The following is a 7,880-nucleotide window of genomic DNA, read 5'->3' on the forward strand; positions in this document are numbered from 1 at the left end:
GCCCCTTTACTTATGCACTTTACTTTGTGATAGCCATAATTGTTTCTTGTCATATATCTTGCTATCACATAGTTGCTTATCTTGCTTAGCATAAGTTGTTGGTGCACATAGGTGAGCCTAGTTGTTTTAGGTTTTGTGCTTGACAAATTAACCGCTAGGTTTATTCCGCATTTGTTCAAGCCTAAACCGTAATTATTTTAAAACGCCTATTCACCCCCCCTCTAGGCGACATCCACGATCTTTCAGTAGCTTTTACTTAACATCGACTCAAAGATCAACTCCAACAGTGAGGTTCAGATCTACTTCACTACATAAAAAAGTTTTAGATGTAGTTCATTATCTAAAAATATTCATCTATTATTAAACAACATCATTAGATCAAGATTGATAGTGACCAAATCGACAGAATCTTGCATAGCAGGTTGAAGTCGGTTTCATTTTCAAAATCTTCAAGCATGTCGGAGATGTCGTTCGCGGCATCCTTAAGCCGATTCAGCCACAGAAGCATGGACTTATGCTTGATAGACTCCCTCTCAACGTTGCCGAGCACAACCTCCACCGACTCTGGCATCATCTTCATGTTCTCCAGATCGTTCCTCAGTTTCCTGTGCAGCTTGATCTTGCCTGAAATGGTAGAATTGATCTCGCCACCTTGATGACTGCCGAGGCGAGCATGCCCCCGAGTGCCACCTCGACTGTCGACATGGCTCGTGCCTGTCGAGTTGGGCTGTCTGCGAATAGTGGATTCGTCATTGAAGCTCCGGCCCTTATCAATGTAACAAAGCATTGGAAGCAAAAAAAAGAATCAGCAACTGCAGAATCAATCATGACCTGTTTTACAGAATACAGATATCACACACTTGCAAATAATCAAGTCAATTAATAATATTTATAAAAGCTTAGACAAAAGGGAGTTGCCCACCTGTTCCATCAAGCATAATACTTTCATGAATATATTTGAAAGGGGTTCTCTTCTCTATTACAATATGTCATTTGATGCACTGTTAAGTGTTCGAAAGCAACTTGAAGAATTTGAATTTCCTTGCAAGCTATAAATGATGGTCTTTGGCTTCAGGTTAGTCTATCCCTGTAAAATGGGCTTTTTCCCCTATAAATGCTTTTTTCCCTGTAAGACCATCTCTGAAACTTTGCTGATTTGTTAATGCAGATGCTCCTGTGCCGCAGAGTGCAAGCAATAGTTCCTGATACTTGCAGAAAATTGTTGCCTTACAAGTAATTCTTGTGACTACAGGCAGGAGCATGATAGGACAAGTGCTTCAGGAACTGAAGGTAGTATCTGCCTTGCAGATGCCCAAGGCGATGGGAATGGTATGTTTAGTCCTGTGCGTGTTAACGTAAGAGGAGCAGCTGATGGACTTGCTGGCATTGGGAGAGGAAACTCAAATGTGCCTGGTGCTGCTTGGGCTCCTACGCGTCATAACGAAGCAACATTCAGAATTTAGTTACATGGCCACTGTGGAAAGCTGATGTGCTTCGTCAGATATTTTTACAGTTTCCAACTAGTAACCAGAACTGAAGAGCAATGGAAGCCTTGCCTTTGCAAGGAAGAAGGTAGAGTAAGAGATATGGACCTGTAGACGGTGCTGCGCCGGGCTCTCCACAAATCCGGACTGGATTATGCAGACGTTGGGGACGACCTCCTCCGGGCGCGGCTGCTCCCTCTCCTCGACGGCATGGGCGGACTACATGCCGACGTCAGCGAGGGGACGTGGTTGCGCGGGCCCGTGGAGATATCTCCCCTGCGCCTGGAGCTCGTCCGCGACGCCGCTGAATATGCCACCACCACGACCATCCGGATCCTCCTGCGCTGGACGCCGATCTGGTCGAGGACTCATCTATGAGGAGAGGAGCGAGGAGGAGAAGGCGCAGGAGAAGCGGCTGAGCCGCGGCGCAGCGACCCGGGAGAGGAGGAGGCGAGCGGAGAGGGGATCGACAGATTGGGGACGAAGCGTGCAGGGCTAGATTTTCTTTTCCTTTTCTCCCAGCGCTGCACACTAAATTGGACGGATTTACCCTTTTAGAAAATGATTAGCCCCACCATAATCTTGTAATGGTCCCACAATTATTTGTAATTTCATGTAATTTTAGTCTAGTAACTCCCGGTAACTCCTATTTCTCCACCGTTTGATCATAGTGAACGGACGGTCCCTAAAATCGCCAATCACTGTAACAGTTGTAAGTTAGTTTTCTTCTCTTTTTTAAAACAGTGTAGACACCTTACCTCTATGAGCACCTTCGAGAGATTGAGCCGGCATATCATTGGAAGGCTTGAGATAAATTCACAAAAATGCGAGCATAAATTTCAACTCTAGAACTTGAACCCTGCCGGGCTGGGATATCACTGCCCTCCGAAGCATCCAACTACAGATTGTTTCGCATTTGATAACATCTTCTAGTTGATTAAAAGACTATTCAAGCCCCAGCCTTCATGTCACCTTAAGACCTGTCTAGCATACCCTATTGGATGTTCATTGCGTCAATTTGTCAACAAAACACGCAAGGGAGCATGCGAAGAATGCCATACTGGGCCAGCATATCATTAACCGGTAGCAGCATGCCACAACATTCCAGTTTTGGAAACCTTCAAGAAGGCGCCAGCGCTATATGTCGCTCGTACCGAGTCCTACTAGAAATGGTGCACGGGTGACAATTAGCAGGCCAGCCCATTTCTTCGTGCGTAGTTCGCTCGCCTCGTAGCGGTCGCTATATATCTGGTGTACTACGCTTTTTTTGTTCTATTTTTTATTTTTTTGTTTTCTTTTCTTTTTTTACAATTTGCTTTGCTTTTTTGGTTTTTCATTGTTAGTTATACTTTGTTTTTATTTTGTTTATTTCTTGTTTTTCTTTGTTTTCATCATGTTTTCTTGCTTCTCTTTTGTTTCTTTGACAGTTTTTGTTGGTTTTCTTGTCTGTTCCATTTTTCATTTCTCAACACATGACCACATTTGCTCTACGCATTGTGCATTTTTTTGTATACAATAGATTTTTTTACACATTCTTAACATTTTTAATATTTTTTTCCATAGATGTGTACATATTTTTTTATATATTTTCACATTTTTCAAATACATTTTAAACATTTTTATTAAAATATGCTTAGAATAGACTTTCAAATACATTTTAAACATTTTTTTATGATACTTGTTTCTGAACTATGCAATCATTTTTTTCAAATAATTTTTTTGAAAATGTCCCAAACATTTTGAAAAACAATTTATGAACTTTTTGTAATGTAACATACACGAAATTGCATTTAAAAAATATAAAGAAATTTCGTACACATGATTAACCTTTTCTACCTTTTTTGATTTGCATTGTACATTTTCAATACATGTTTAATATTTTCCAAATGCAAGATTAATTTAAAAAAATCTCTAAATGTTTTTATAATGTCTATATTTAGAATATTCTTGAATATGAAAAAAATGAAAAATAAAGCAATAAAAGAAAGATATGTGAATAAAAGGGTAGAAAAACAGAAGAGAAAAAGGTAACTTTTTGAGACAAAGAGAGAAAAACAGATAACAGCAGGCGAGCAGCGGCTACTGGGCCGGCCCCAATATGTGCTGCCCTGAAGGCGAGCCATGGTAGGGCATGCTGCGGGCGGCACGTTGGCACGCCCTAAAGAATTTTCCTGACATGTTCTTTTTTATCACAGTATAAATGCAAAAGAAGGCCACATGAATGCACACACGCATACATTGTTCAACATTGTACAAATGCAATGTTTTAGAATATGAACATCTTTTATAATTTTGAGCAATGTTGTAGGGACTCATACATACACACCACTCACTTCTATTAGTAGTTGACGGAAACATCTTCTTCCACTGAACACACATTGCCGGAAGATTTGAGATACATTTAGAAAAATGCGAGCACCAATGTCAAGTCTAGTATTTGAAGTCTGGTCGACCCAGGTATCACGGTTCTCCTAACGATCCAGTCAAAGGCTTTTTCTTAGGAAAAGCCGCTTGGCAATTTTATTGATCTAGTGGCAAAGTCACATCACTAGTTACATGCGGTAATAACAAGGCAGCTGTTTCATCTATCCAACCAAAAGAAGAGTTTGAATCAAAACAAAATCTACCAAGAAAATGTGCCAAGCCGTTTGCTTCTCTGGGACAGTGATTGAACGCAATACCTTGGATACCGTGTGCTAACTCGAAGCAATCTGCTAACACAGCTGCATAGGGACACCAAATTTCAGTATTTCCATTGCATGCTTCGACGAGCAAGACAATCTGACTCCACGTCACTCTGGAGCAGATTGGTTCGCACAAGTGGCTTCTTTTATGGGTTCTCTTGAGTTCCTTCTCACTGTTTCATTTTTCTTCTTATAGAAGTTCCCTTTTAAAAAAAGGGTCAGAATTTCAAATTTTGGTCGAAGAAAAGCATGTGTTTTCAAAAAAATGACCATGTTTTCTAATGTTGTCTGGAATTTCTAAAAGGTTCCCGTTTTAAAAATATATATCATAAACTCAAATTATGTCCATGGTTCCCAAAAAGGTTAGTAATTTTCAAAAAGCACTCACATTTAAAAAAATGGCTCCAAATTTCAAAACAATTTCTTGTTTCTAATTTATTTCACAAATTTAAAAACTGTTCATGCTTTAAAAAATGTTGTGTTTTCAAAAAAATCTCATTTTCAAAAGGTGTTTGCTTTTTTTTAAAAAAAACGTTCATGTTCTGAAATATTGTTCAAAATTTTAAAGTAAAATATAATGTTGACTCAACGCATCTATAGTCATCGAGTCAAATAGTGTGCATCTTTCTATAGTACTGAGTCCCTACCAACCGCACAGAACCATTTGCTTAGTGGGCTGGCTCGGTCTCTCACGTTTGTGCGTCTTGGGGCAATTTCGTGCAAAATCCGTCACATAGGAGTTCCTATCTGTCCGGCGGCCTTTGAGAATACTATTCAATTTTGTTCGAAACATTGAAGAAACATTCAATTTGGGGAATTTTGTATTATATGGGCCGCCGATTTGGGTCTAACATTGAAGAAACTTGATAGAACCTCCGGCGGCCTTTGAGAATACTATTCAATTTTGTTTGAAACTTGGCCATCATCCTTTCACTTACACCACTACACCAAAGCCCACTGGGCCCCATTTTCTCTTCGCTAGTTCAGACGCGGGACATCCTATACATGTTGGAAATATGCCCTAGAGACAATAATAAATTGATTATTATTATATTTCCTTGTTCATGATAATCGTTTATTATCCATGCTAGAATTGTATTGATAGGAAACTCAGATACATGTGTGGATACATAGACAACACCATGTCCCTAGTAAGCCTCTAGTTGACTAGCTCGTTGATCAATAAGATGGTTACGGTTTCCTGACCATGGACATTGGATGTCGTTGATAACGGGATCACATCATTAGGAGAATGATGTGATGGACAAGACCCAATCCTAAGCCTAGCACAAAGATCGTGTAGTTCGTATGCTAAAGCTTTTCTAAATGTCAAGTATCATTTCCTTAGACCATGAGATTGTGCAACTCCCGGATACCGTAGGAATGCTTTGGGTGCATCAAACATCACAACATAACTGGGTGACTATAAAGATGCACTACAGGTATCTCCGAAAGTGTCTGTTGGGTTGGCACGAATCGAGAATGAGATTTGTAACTCCGTGTGACGGAGAGGTATCTCTGGGCCCACTCGGTAGGACATCATCATAATGTGCACAATGTGACCAAGGAGTTGATCACGGGATGATGTGTTATGGAACGAGTAAAGAGACTTGCCGGTAACGAGATTGAACAAGGTATCGGGATACCGACGATCGAATCTCGGGCAAGTATCATACCGATAGACAAGGGAATTGTATACGGGATTGATTAAGTCCTTAACATCGTGGTTCATCCGATGAGATCATCGTGGAACATGTGGGAGACAACATGGGTATCCAGATCCCGCTGTTGGTTATTGACCGGAGAACGTCTCGGTCATGTCTGCATGTCTCCCGAACCCGTAGGGTCTACACACTTAAGGTTCGATGACGCTAGGGTTATAAAGGAAGTTTGTATGTGGTTACCGAATGTTGTTCGAAGTCCTAGATGAGATCCCGGACATCACGAGGAGTTCCGAAATGGTCCGGAGGTAAAGATTTATATATGGGAAGTCCTGTTTTGGTCACCGGACAAGTTTCGGGGTCACCGGTATTGTACCGGGACCACCGGAAGGGTCCCGGGGGTCCACCGGGTGGGGCCACCTGCCCCGGGGGGCCACATGGGCTGTAGGGGTGTGCGCCTTGGCCTATATGGGCCAAGGGCACCAGCCCCAAGAGGCCCATGCGCCAAGAGATAAGGAAAGGGAAGAGTCCTAAAGGGGGAAGGCACCTCCTAGGTGCCTTGGGGAGGAGGGACTCCTCCCTGGCCGCACCCTTCCTTGGAGGAAGGGCCAAGGCTGCGCCCCCCCTCTCTCCCTTGCCCCTATATATATGTGGGGGGTGGGAGGACAGCCATACCAATGTTCTGGTGCAGCCCTCCCCTCCTCCCAAGTACTTCTCCTCTCCCGTGGTGCTTGGCGAAGCCCTGCAAGATTGCCACGCTCCTCCACCACCACCACGCCGTTGTGCTGCTGCTGGATGGAGTCTTCCTCAACCTCTCCCTCTCTCCTTGCTGGATCAAGGCATGGGAGACATCGTCGGGCTGTACGTGTGTTGAACGCGGAGGTGCCGTCCGTTCGGCACTAGGATCTCCGGTGATTTGGATCACGACGAGTACGACTCCATCAACCCCGTTCTCTTGAACGCTTCCGCTTAGCGATCTACAAGGGTATGTAGATGCACTCTCCTCCCTCGTTGCTGGTCTCTCCATAGATAGATCTTGGTGACACGTAGGAAAATTTTGAATTTCTGCTACGTTACCCAACAGTGGCATCATGAGCTAGGTCTATGCGTAGTTTCTATGCACGAGTAGAACACAAAGTAGTTGTGGGCGTTGATTTTGTTCAATATGCTTGCCGTTACTAGTCTTATCTTGATTCGGCAGCATCGTGGGATGAAGCGGCCCGGACCGACCTTACACGTACTCTTACGTGAGACTGGTTCCACCGACTGACATGCACTAGTTGCATAAGGTGGCTAGCGGGTGTGTCTCTCCCATTTTAGTCGGATCGGATTCGATGAAAAGGGTCCTTATGAAGGGTAAATAGCAATTGGCATATCACGTTGTGGTTTTGCGTAGGTAAGAAACGTTCTTGCTAGAAACCCATAGCAGCCACGTAAAACATGCAAACAACAATTAGAGGACGTCTAACTTGTTTTTGCAGGGTATGCTATGTGACGTGATATGGCCAAAGGATGTGATGAATGATATATGTGATGTATGAGATTGATCATGTTCTTGTAATAGGAATCACGACTTGCATGTCGATGAGCATGACAACCGGCAGGAGCCATAGGAGTTGTCTTAATTTATTTATGACCTGCGTGTCAACATAAACGTCATGTAACTACTTTACTTTATTGCTAACCGTTAGCTGTAGTAGTAGAAGTAATAAGTTGGCGAGACAACTTCATGGAGACACGATGATGGAGATCATGATGATGGAGATCATGGTGTCATGCCGGTGACAAGATGATCATGGAGCCCCAAGATGGAGATCAAAGGAGCTATATGATATTGGCCATATCATGTCACTATTTGATTGCATGTGATGTTTATCATGTTTTTGCATCTTGTTTACTTAGAACGACGGTAGTAAATAAGATGATCCCTCATAATAATTTCAAGAAAGTGTTCCCCCTAACTGTGCACCGTTGCGACAGTTCGTTGTTTCGAAGCACCACGTGATGATCGGGGTGTTAGATTTCTTACGTTTTCACAGTTTAACCAACGG

The sequence above is a fragment of the Triticum urartu genome, chromosome 5, assembly GCF_003073215.2.
Source record: "Triticum urartu cultivar G1812 chromosome 5, Tu2.1, whole genome shotgun sequence".
Lineage (NCBI taxonomy): Eukaryota > Viridiplantae > Streptophyta > Magnoliopsida > Poales > Poaceae > Triticum > Triticum urartu.